The following is a 12,697-nucleotide window of genomic DNA, read 5'->3' on the forward strand; positions in this document are numbered from 1 at the left end:
CGATTAAAATGCCTTGAACTGGAAGTACTTTGGCTTTTTTCCTCTTGACACCTTTAATGGGTAGATCTTATTTTTGTTCCGGGTTGAGGTCGGTGATCTTCATCTCAAAATGTTTTGTCACCATTGCTCCACAGGCTTACGCCGTGCATTTCCTGTGCTCTATCATTACAGAACGGGGCCATGTAAAAACAACAAAGCCAACTGAGCGAGCAGTGAGGTGGCACAATGATACAGTTTGCATGCTCACCTCAAGGCAAGAAGGATTCGTTTTTTTTTTTTTTTTTGTGGTGTTTGTTTGTTCTCCCGGTGGCCGTGTGGCTTCCCTACAGATTTACCAGCTTCCTCCCACAGTGCAAAGACATGCAGCTTTAGATGAAGTGATTTTGTCCCGTGCCTTGCTCAATGTCACCAGGCATTGGATCCACCCCCCTGTGAGCCTGATGTACAAGCTGTGCAGATAACAGATGGGTGGATAGATGGACAGCTCGCAGTGAAAGAACTTAAGAAACCTCACCTCTCAGACTACATCCCTCCATTCAGCTGTGTATGTGACACTGATGTGGACATTGACATTACTTTCACATTTGCTCCATAAATTCAACTGTGCCCATTTTTTTTATTTTTTATTGAATAATGATATCTAATATTTTCTCATTCAAATGCTGATGCAGAAAGATATAATCAGCCTTTTCATACAGACACAAAGTCCTCTCCAGAGCAGTCCCACACAGGGAAATGAGCACAGCAATCCATAGAAGTCTGCATGAAGTGTATTTGAAATGTTTTTTTTTTTTTTTTATGCAACTCCAGCCACTGTGCGGACTTCATCCAGCTTTTTTTTTTTTTTTTTGTGAATATGGGCCATTGTGGTGAAAGGCTAGGTGCCTGCCTCCCCGATTCTTTCAGGGGGTTGTCTTTCCCCTCCTTTTCCACGTATTATTCCAGTTGAGACGGCGGCTCACACCGACGGCTTGTTGACGTCAGGGAACTTGTCCAGCAGCTGTAGAGGCGAGAGAGAGGAGGCGAGGGAAGGAGACGCTGCTGGATGTGGAGCTCGGACTGCCGAGCACCGTTGGCTTTTTTTTTTTTTTTTGTCCCGTCCTGCCTCCTTGCTCGGGACTGTTCGGACTTCAAGCTTGTTCCCTCAGAGTAAGTAAATTCCTCCCCATTTGTTTGTTTGTTTGTTTCCTCCCTTCCCCCGTCTTTGAGGAGTGAGGTTTGTTTTTCTTGCCGCTCGGAGTTAAGCGGTCGACTTTTGTCGGCTGTTGCAGCCGCCGCCGCCGCCGCCAGCGGTCTTTTGTGCCTTTTGCTGCACACTTGCCGCTTGTGTTGTTTGTCTGTTGTGCGGTTTGTGTGTCGAGTGCACGCTGTTTTGGAGGGACACTTTCCTCCGGCCGCAGCGGCCGCTGAGCGCGCTTCTTGTCGGTCTGTGAATGAAACGCACTCCGGACCTACCGGGAAACTTTGTTGCGCAAGTCCGTGCAAGGTGGATTGTTGGCTAACGGGTCGACTCAGCCTCCCGTTCGCGATCCAAAGCGTATTGCAACTTCCAACTTTGGTTAAAAAACAAAACAAAACAAAGCAAAACCCGATTGATATATTTGCGCCGCTTTCTCATTTTGACCCCGATGTCGACATTTGGCTGTTTCGCCCCCAAAATAGAAAAAAGAAACCAAGAACAGGCGCTGTCATTTGCACTAGCGTTGCCGTGAGAAATGTTCTTCCGCTGGAGTTAATGACTGAGGTGGGCTCCAGCAAGAGATCTCTTACTTCCTGCCGATTTCTGCGGCTAAATACAAACGTGACAGCAAGACTCCGGTTAACCTGCTGTGTCTCAAATGCATCTGATCTCTGTGAAACATCTGTCTTTGCGCTGACGCGCGTGTGTGACTTTGGACGTTGAGAGCAGCTCTCCTGTTATTTCCTCAGCAGAGATGTAATGTTGAGATAAGTGACTCCACCTTCAGAATGAACAAGGGGCAGTTAATGACAGCTGCCTTTCATCGTCACTCCTCGTATTGCGTCTTCACGCCGTTGTTTTCCATGGAAAACAAAGGACTGAGCGTGATGCCTTGCCATTGTGCACTGTGAGGTATAAATCACTTCCATAACGGATACACACATGTACTTTGGAGAATGTATGGGACAAACATCTGTCAGAGCAGTACTTCTGGTTTCCTTGCCATTCTGAGGTGTCGACATTTTCTGTGGTTGTGAAATAAGTTCTTTTCTTGTTGATGCTGTGGAAAAGAAAACCTGTATTAATCATTGTTTCACAAATGTATACTTTAGATCTCCAGTAGGATGCCCCCCCCCCCCCCCCCCCCCCCCCCCCACAGACACTGGTGACATTCATTGAATAGGTGGTCTCCATGTGTCTCATATCGGATGCTGTGGAAATCAGCATGAAGTGGGGTTCCATAAATTGCAGTTCAGGCGAGGTATTTTCAGGTTGCCATTTGTCTTCCCGTCATGGAGATCAGGTTTTACGAGTTGTGCTATGGTCATGTATCAACAAAAGATGTCTCGAAAACCACAAACGGTGTGTGCGTTGCCACCTTTTCCCTAATTGAGCGGGATCTGCTTCTGCCCACCACTCAGTGCTGAAGAGTGTGGTTGAATTGTGATATTGCCTGCAGACACTTGTGTTCAGATGTCATGAATTCAAATGCATTTAAGACACACAGTTCCTCCAAATTCAGAGTGGACCCAGGTAGTGCCTGATTCCTAATGATCGGAACGTATGAAGAGGTTGCTAATCTACCAACGGTGTTGATTTTGAAAAAAAAAAGAAAAAATCTGACAGTTGAGAATATGGTCACCAGATAATACTGATTTGATGTGAAGCCAACATACAGTGATGTACTTGCTAATGGAAAAGGTGCATTTTTCGCCTGTCTCTTGTCCCTGTTATGGTAAGTGATTGTTCACTTGACTATTTAGCCTCAAATTTATGCCTCTGGAGCTATAGGGTTTGGTCTAGTAATTATATGTCTCAGCCTGGATCACCAGATATTGTTCAAAGAAGAAAAACAGCTATTCTTTCATTGGCAGGACTAGTCATTTATCATGTCAGTGGGCAATTCTTCTTATTTCTTTTAATGTTTCTCATAAAATATGTGCTAAAGCTACAATTATTAAGTAACATTCATTTGCTATAAAATTTCAACACGTGCTAAATTTCTATATGCCCAGATATTTTCATGTGCTTTCTCTATGTCATATTTCATCTTACTTAAATTTGCTCCTTTTTTTGCCACAATGCTCTGGCTCGTGCACACAGGAAGTACACGTTTGTCATGAATGTACAATAAGCTAGTTAACTTTTGATGCTGATTTGATCAATATGATGGGCTCTGTGGCGCATACATCCTGTTATTTCTAAACAGATTGATAGGGCGTATCCACACAGGACCTCGGAGCTGGAACTACAAACAATGTGATAGTTATTCATTATTCTGCTAGCATGAGTATGACTTGATTTGTATGTTCAGACTCCACTAAATGATCTCCCTGAGCGAAGTGCCTTGGGGTTTTGTGCAGATCAAATGAAAGCAGGGTCACTGGTTAAATTATATGAGTGCATTTCTCTCTGTCAACTGTATATCCTGATGCTGACTTCAAGGTACTTGCAGCTGAATTCAGTGAGGAAATTGGCTGATATGTATGGGGAGCACAATCAGTCACATGCTGAGGCAAACCTGACTTATCATGTTACCAATTCACGTCCTATTTGACAGCATAAACTGTGTGGTGCTTCTGCTTGTATCATATGTAGAGGGAATTGTATTCCTTTAAATACAAATTGTATCAATTTTGACAATTTTTTTCAAACTAACAAAAAGAAAAGTTGAACATCATTTGTCCTTCTCAAATTAACTGCACTTCTTTGTCATTCATTGTTGTAAATTTAATATATGTAGCTTTCAGACTGTGGGACACCCACTGAAGACATTTTAAGATTTTTTTTCATGAAAAAATGTAAAAAAAACCACTAAACAAAACAAAAAACAACACTGCAGAGTTGAAAATAGGCAGGTTTTAGCCTCACAAATAAGATAAAATATTCATATAGAAACACATGATCTAATCTTCCAGCGAAGCTTCAGCCTCTATTGTAGTTTAGACACAAACAGCCGACTGACTTGTGTGTGTCCTCAGGACTGTGAGGCAAACAGTGACTTATTGTTTGGGACAATTGGTTTGCGAGGTGAATTATTAATTTTTTTTACTTGTTGTGGTTGACATGGAAGTCTTGTTTGACCTAGCCTGGAAAAGGAAAATCATTTTTCAACATAGACAGAATGAAGCTGCCTTGGCCTCCACGTGCCGGCTGTTCCCAACCTTTATCTCTGTCAGTACACAGTATGTCTGAAATACTTTGATCCTCCAGGTTACAGTAATTCACATCACAGCATGGCGTTCATGTCGATCACTTCTGAGAAATGCCAGCACCTTTATTAATATGAGTATGTGTGTGTTCCCAGTGAATGTTGACAGTGCTCGTGTTTCCCTCTCACTGCCCACCTTCAGAGGGTTCATCAGATGTTTCATCTATCAGAGCAAGATCACACAGTGACTGATAACATCATTACAATCAGCCCTTGTGCCTCATTGCTCACTGTCACCATAAACTCCATTAGGACGAGTTCATCTTTTCACCTCGAGCTGTTTGTTGTCAGACCGATGGAAAGCTGAAGTGACTTCAGCCTCAAATGCGATCAGAAACATTAACAGCTTTCTCTTCCACTGTAACTGTTGCAGTTGTTCCCTCTGGAAACACAGTGGAGCAAGTATATTACATAGCATCTTATTAATGGCTTAGTTTTTCCTCTTCCTATTTTTTTTTGTTCATCCTCATGTTTTTATCAACACAAAAATCTGTCTTAAAGGCTAAAAACTGTCATAAGTGACTTGCCTAAATTGAGATAATTGGCATTTATGTCTTGCTGGGTTAAGGTGTTGACACTTAGAAATGTCAAAGCCTTCAGTCTCACCATCTGTGAGATTGAATTAATACCCTCAGCAGTTATCATACATCTCAATTAAACACAAGCTTTTACAAATGAGACAGCTGAGGGAGCCTTGAGTCTGTGCACGCCACTGTCTGTTTCATACTTGTGTCCCTTTTCAATTGTCTCAATTTTCTCTTGGATGAGCCTGGTATTGTTTTGCTAAATTGAGGCTCTTTGTCACTGCTAATGGATCTTTTTTGTTGTTAATATGATGTGCTGCTCTGGAGGAATATTAAAACCCATAAAGAGAAAAAAACATAGAATAATTCAGCTTAATTCGCAGGCACTTAAAAAGGGTATTTTTGACAGTCACTCCTTTGATGTTTTATCTGAAAATAGCATGTTTGTGCCACTTTCTGCAGCATAGGTCCTTTTCAAAGATCCACAAAGCTAACTAATGATGATCATAATAATAATACTTCTAAACTTAATTTATATGGCTGTTTTAAAACAACATTTAGTGTTCCACAGTTAGAAATAAATGTTTAAAATTCCCCCTAAAAGTTATAATTGTGGACCACATAGAATAAAAGCAAGGAGAAATGGTCAAATACGAGGATGTGAGTGAACTGTGGCATGTTCCTGGTCTGCAGTGGTCAGGACCTACCAAAATTGGTCCGGGAAAGGAAAACCACTGAACCACAGACTGGGTTATTGGTAGCCATGACGAATTTCATGCTTGTTCTGATAGAAAGGTGTTTGAGAACAGTGAAGACAGGGGTTCAATCAAGAGCTATGTATAACAGCTACATTGGAGGGAACATGCCAGGGTCACTGAAGGAGGCCAGGAAAGAATGATGAGACTAACAGATGAAAGATCCTACAGTTGTCAACAGGCAATGAATTAAATTAGGTTTTTGGAGCTGGATGGACAGCCATGACGTGTGTATAATGTTTTGAACATTTCCTGAGTCTTTTCTTTCAGAAAACACTTAAGCTGCCTTTCACTTGCCAACCACCCCTGCTCCAAATATCAAAACACAGAGTAGTCAAGTCCTAAGATGAATTGATCTTATGATGTGATGGAAAGATTCTCCAAGCTTTTTTTTTTTCTCAACACTATTTATGCTGTACCGATATAGCCAAATGGTAAATCTAGTATTTGAAAGGCTTTCTGTTGACAGAACACTATTGCAAAGCCCCTGTGTGTTGTTGTCGTGAAGCCATCCTAGCAACCTCTTTTAGCATGTAGCACAGACCAGCCTCACTGAGCTTGAGTTACCCAAGCAAATTTGAGTTGATTACTCGAACAACCCAGTCACTTTAATAGATCTTTATTTTTACTTTCCTGAGGCTGAGACCCAGGTATTCTTTTGTTTAAAACAAACCATCCTTTGTTCAGGGATGTTTAATCTTCTCAGTTTTAGGTTTTAAATTTGAAAATAAATGAAAAACAAGATCACATTTGTTCTTGTTTTTTTTCTTCATTATTTTCCACCGAAAATGTACCAAACCTAGTTTTAAAATCGAGATACATACCAAAATGTGACTTTAGAGTACCGTTACACCCAACATAGCGGACGTTAGCATTCACAGCTGTTTACTAGTCCACAAGAAAATGTTGCGGGTTCAGCATCAGATCAATACAAGGATGTGAGTGAGGAGTTCTCTGCAGGCTTTAAAGCAAAACAGATGTTAACCATTGTTCTGCTTCTTTTTCTTTCCTCCTTGGTTGAAGTTAGGATGCTAACTATTAATGTGACAAAGCGAATTACTACAATAAACCTGGAACTGATACTGATACCTGGAATTATCTGCTGACAAAAAAATACTGATCCGCTACTAGTGTTAAAATGTAGATATCAGCACTGGCAACCTCAGTGTCAGGGCCAATTCAGAACCAGCATATTTTATCTATTAATTAGTAAGTGTTTTGTTCATTGATCAATTTTGAGTTTTGGACCATTGTTCTGACAAAATGTGTTGACTTAAGCTATCAAGACTCTCAAAACGAAGCAAAAAACAAACTAAAAACTGAAATTACACCGACCAACTGAAATAAAACATTAAGAAGCCAGTGCAGTTAAGTGATAAGTGATATAGTCTAGTTAGACATGGTAAACATTTTCCATGAATAGATTTATATAAAGAGTCAGGGCTGAAGGATTAAAGGAAAATTAACCTGTTTAGATAAAGCATTTGGTGCTAAAGAGAAGCTCCTGCCTGCAAATCATATTCTTCAGAGGCAAGTGGAACATGATTGTTTGGTAAATGACCCCGAAGAAAATCACATCATAATCTTAATAATTTTCATTAACAAGTGAAAAATTGTGACGTAACTTTCCCGCTGAAAAACCCCAAAAGGGTCAAGGGTAAATAAATCTGCCAAATAAGTGAATGAAACCAGGTGTGAATGAAAAGTTTCAGCATGATAAATGAAACATCTTATTGGCCTTGCTCCTTGGATGGCGCATTGTGGACCCAAATAGAAATGTTTTTTTTTCCTAAAAATGCCTCCTACAGTTGTTCATTAAGGGGTCTACACACAAAGGAGGCAGCTTCAGGATCAGCACTTAATGCCTCGGTCGGTGCGGTCAGACAGCTTGCTATGCACCACATCTCCTCCCAGGGATGCAATGTTTTTGGTTTTACGATATAATGAAGTTTTAGAAAGCACATGGGATGCGTATTGATTTCCCAACTTATGCCATTCAAAGCTTTAGTCTCATCTGTAGTTTTTTTGAAAGGTCAGCAGCAAATATGGTTAAAGTTGAAATGTGCTGTGGGGCAAACAGAATTTTCAAGGTTGGTGCTGACAAGGTTAACATCAGAAATATTCCATTTAAAAAAAAAAAAAAAAAAAAAAAAAGGGCAGCTCAGGCAGTGAAGATCTGGTTTCCCATTGATAACCTGTTCAAGCTGTCACATATGTTTGATAAATCAGTTTCTCCCATGTTTAGTGTGCGCGTGTCTGTGTGTGTGCTTTTAACAAAGCTGTGTATTTGACACCACACTATCAGAATGGTTCTATAATCCCAGACATGGTTATGTTCATATTAATTTGAAAGTTAATCTATTTACGTTTATTCAACACAAAGCATCTGGCGACCAAAGCAGTGATATTTTAAGTACTAGATTGTCTATATGAAGACGCAAAGTGAAGCATCATTTAAGATGTCTGAACATGGCATCTGTGGAAGCTTGGCTTGTTGCCAAACCCCTTGGGATTTTACTTTAATTCCAAGTGATGTACTAAAGCTTTTATGAGCTATGCTCAGCGGCACAAGAAATCACCATTCCCTGCTCTTTGCCAGTGAAGGAGAAAGCCTGGTGAGCAAAATAATTTCAAAAGAGCCACCAAATTTTAGTGAACATTGTCGTTCGGAAAAGATTCAACTTTTGTGTAAAAATGTAGTGCAACAGGTATGAAGGCAGTAATCTCTTCCTCATGGGTGTGAATGTGTCAGTTTTTATCTCCCTATAGGTCATTCAGGAGAATTGCTTTTTGATCTGCAAAGAAGTTAGTGTAGTCAGTGGTCGTCACCTTTTCCACAATGACGAGTGCACTCCTGTTTAGAAATGACTTTTACTATTCTACTGCCCTCCTCAGTGTTACAGGCTTTTATAGTGCATGTGTTTTTCCTAGTTGGATTTTTACAAGGTAAAACATAATTAATGATTTCTTTCATAATGAATCTGATCACTTTCTCAATTAATTGCTGGTTTTTAAATGCAAGAAAGTACACCAGAAAATCATCTTTAGATTTCTCCGTCAACTTTTGTCATTTCAACAGAGATTCAGTTTCAAATCAAAGAGAGGGAAAAGGAAACCCTCACTATCTAGGAACTAACTGAACGTTTTACCCTCTGTTTGAAAAAAGACTTGATTTTTGTTGTAGATGAATCTTGATATCAGATCAGTTAATTGACTCATCCTAACTCATCCATACGTTTCATCCTAAATCCATTTAGTATTAGTTTTGTAGGGATATTTCAACAGGTATTTGCATATTTGAAATATGTATCAGCGGTACTTAACCCTGAGTGTCACAATTACGGCAACAAATTAGATGAGTCAATGTGTCAAATACCATTATTTACCTGACAGATAAGAATAAATTTCTTGAATAATTAAGGTGCTACTCTGAACACTCGGTCGTTCATTGGCATTAGGAGATGTCTTTGACTGTCTGTGGGATCGGCTGGATTGATCTCATAAGTAAGTCACAGCTAAGGGGAAGCAAAATGAGTTAGGGGAGCTGAGAAAGCTCCCATCAGCCTCATTACCTTATTGCTCTCCCAATGTGACTTCAGACTCACTTTGATTTGAAGCAAATCCCAGTTGCTGATTTGATTTAATGTCTGCAGATATGGCTCTGTGAGTGGCCTCTGGTTGTAAATTCTTGTCACAATCGAGTGTACGACAATGGTAAAACCCAAGGCCCGGAAAATTTGGAATCAGTCATAGAGCTTCAGACATATTCATGTTTATTTTCTTTTTTCTTCTCCATTTGTCTTCTTACTGGTTATTTGAAGAAGTGGAGCCTGTGATGGCCTGTGACGTGAGCATGTGTTGGTGTTGTTGAAAGCTGGGTCACAGCTGAATGTCAATGAGGATTTCTTGTCATAGTTCGACTATGGATAAGGTTAAACATTTTTGATTCATGACGATCTCTGTGGAATGTAATTTCCTGATGAATATGCTTCCCGCCTTTGTGGGAGATAAGCTAATGGGATGAGAAACATGGCTTCTCACAATTAGTGCTCATAGCTATCAAAATTTGATAGTGATGGCCACTATAAATAGACACAGCAGACATGTGGACTGAATGCTAAATCAGTTTGAAGTTCATGTCTTCTCCGTCTTATCACGACAGTCAGCTCTTGGTCGTATTTAGAGGAGGTGACCTTTAATTTGCAGTGGAAATCAAAGCTGTTAAAGCTGCCTCCTTTTGTATGTTCAGAAATATTTGAAAAGCCCAAATCAGCAGGGGAGTGGATGTTGTTGTTTAGGGGTGGATTTGCATTCCTACCACTCTGTCCATGATCAAGACCCCATGGTAGTTTATTTGACTCATGGCCTGTCTTACCCAGAATAAGCTTGTTCACTCAGACATGACACCCTCACTTCACTCTATAAATTTGTTGAAACAGTTAGAGATGAAATAAAAGGCATCTCCAAGCCGGGCAGTTAAAAGAAGTAAAACACAGTGGTGGCACAAAACTTTTAGATGATGATGAGACATCCACCGAGAAGTGAGGACAACCGCACAGATCATTGTTGCCTTTAGCTCTTGGCATGCATATAAAGGCAGGGGGAGTGATAGACAAGACTGGCTCCTCCATGGGAAGACAAAGGCCTACACCTCAATTAAGGATATTTGGTTATCATTGGTCATTATTACTCTCCCATCTATTCTGGCTTTTGTAGAGGGCAGGGGACACTCAGTGGTGGGCCACAGGCCAGATACACACCCAAATGCCTCCTTGTTTGGATCTGAGTGACTGTAGTGGTCATATACCACTAGCCAGTAGCCAATCAGTGTCCCAAACAATGAGTTAGATGCGAACACATGGTGACAGACGGCATTTTAGGAAAAAGAATAACTGTAAAGGAAAGGAAAGGAAAAGAAAGGGGAAATGACCTTTCAGGAACTTTGCTGGAACCTGGACAAAGACTGACCAGAACATAACATTTTAGCCTTGAACAACTGACCATCATTACATGGTTTTCCATCATGTCCGTAACTCTCTCTCTCTCTGAAACAAAAATTTTTAGATTTTACAGTGCTTCTTTCTGGGAACTGAACTAACCCTTGTCAAAATGTAACTACCAACTTTTGACGGAAGGTATTGTTGTCCTGTTCAAACAGCCATGTAACCAAGGCAGGACTGCACTGCAACGCTGCAGGGAGGGTTGCACACAGTGAGATCTGGCACAAGCTTGAATATAACGGGGTCAACATGTCTGGTAATCAGCCAGTCAGAGAGAATGGCATAGGACTGCTGACTTTATCCAGCTTTCAGATGTTTCCCTGCTTTAAAATCCTCATCAAACGCCGCGCTTCTGTTGTTATCTTCATCTGTCTGACAGCAGCTTCATAGTTTTCTGTTTCCTCCGCTGTTGCTCTGTTATTGGAGCTGTGAGGAAGTCCATCGCAGTGTGAGGCACCTGCTGCTGCTTATATAAAAAGCAGAGCATAAACGAGGTGTTGACTGGGCAGATACATCATTACTGACGCAAAAAGAATGTTGGCCTTTTCAGTTCGTAGAAAAGATTTTCTTGGATATCGTTAGATATCTCTGTAACGAATTCCAACCATATAAACAACATCTATTTCTATATTTCTCATTCAGGTGGAATATCTGTCAGTTAATCAGCTTTAAAAATCCTGTTATGGTGACACTCTGCTGAAAAGAAATAAAAGCATAGGTGGATTTTGGCCTTGTTCTTCAATAATGGCATTCATACAGTTTTCATCACTCAGGCTAAGGAACAACAGCAAATTCTCACTGATGTAAGGACATGTCACAACGTTTCTACATACGTTTCTTGATTTCAGTGGAGCAGCTTTTTTTTTTTGCATTGTATGAAATCAAAGGTAGATGCAGCTGCAGTGATGTGTTAGAGTAAGAATGTGCAGGCGAAAAATTACATTACATGACGTTTCTGTTATGGGTGAGCGACTTTGGCTGGCCATTTGGCAAAACGGGCCCCTTCATGTAAATCCGCCGCCTTAGCACCTGTTATATCACATTACTGCAAATAAAGGCTTTTGCTTTTCATCACACGGCACTGACTCCGTGCAGCATTTACGGAGGTGATAGGCAGCGTTGTTCATGATCTAACAGTGCCAAATCCCCGAGTGAGGCGACCGCAGTTAACTGAAGATGTTCTCCTGCTGTGAGCAAAAACAGACCACACTTTATGGCACTTTTATTTTTTGATGAGCGCCATTAATTCCAAGGGGCAGGGCTGGGTGCTTTGCAGTTGGCAGTTTTTAATTTGCTTGGGACAACATGACTGCATTATCCCCCTTTTGGTAATGAATTGGTGGTGGTTGTGTCTGTTTTATTGGGATTGTTTAGCACTTTAGTGTGGGGTCTGATTTCTCCGTCTGAGTTCTCTGAGTGGACTGCATATCTAATCCTCACAGGCCTGAATGGCTATTTACGTGTTGTTGCTGTTTTGCTGGTGATGCAGTCTGGAGCAAATCCGTAGACTTCTGAAGTACCTTATTTATTCTCTTCTCCACTATCAGTCTGGAAGCTCCCTCCATAAAAATCATTCACATTAAAACTAATGAGATTAATTTGGACTCATTACAGTGCCACCGCCCCGTGCAGGACCACAACATTGTTCTATCACTGTTTATGCTCCAATCTGACGACAACACAAACCTTTTTTATCACTTTGACATATAGTTGACTGTATCATTGAACTGACTTTCCAACATTTCTGTGGTGTTTTTGCAGTGACACCACCATAAAAAGGCACATAATAATTTTACAATCTTCGAATAAACTTAAGTTTTCCCTTGTGGACAATGAAATCCCACTTTCTCTGAACAAAGAAAAAAATAGATCTTATGCTGTGTTGGAAAATGCTTCTCCTCAATTCTGTTTAATTGTACATTTTCCATCAGCGGAAGAAGGACGGAAACCACCAGGACTGTCTACCTGGCATTTTTGATAAATACATCCTGGTCAGGCATCACTGTTCCCTTCTGCTGTTAAAATAC

The 12,697-nt window shown here is 40.6% G+C and overlaps 1 protein-coding gene across 2 annotated transcripts in view; it reads left to right on the top strand.

Moving 5' to 3' along the window:
• The first annotated feature begins 1,104 nt into the window (after window positions 1-1,104).
• The window catches only part of gulp1a (GULP PTB domain containing engulfment adaptor 1a), a 77,794-nt gene continuing 66,201 nt past the window's right edge, over window positions 1,105-12,697 (top strand). The window contains exon 1 of one of the 2 annotated variants that reach the window (XM_029530254.1): window positions 1,105-1,149. The gene's annotated coding sequence lies outside the window, so the exon portion shown is untranslated. The remainder of the gene's footprint in view (window positions 1,150-12,697) is intronic. The other variant, XM_029530253.1, reaches the window with a different exon arrangement.

The sequence above is a fragment of the Echeneis naucrates genome, chromosome 21 (assembly GCF_900963305.1).
Source record: "Echeneis naucrates chromosome 21, fEcheNa1.1, whole genome shotgun sequence".
In the NCBI taxonomy this organism is placed as follows: Eukaryota; Metazoa; Chordata; class Actinopteri; order Carangiformes; family Echeneidae; genus Echeneis; species Echeneis naucrates.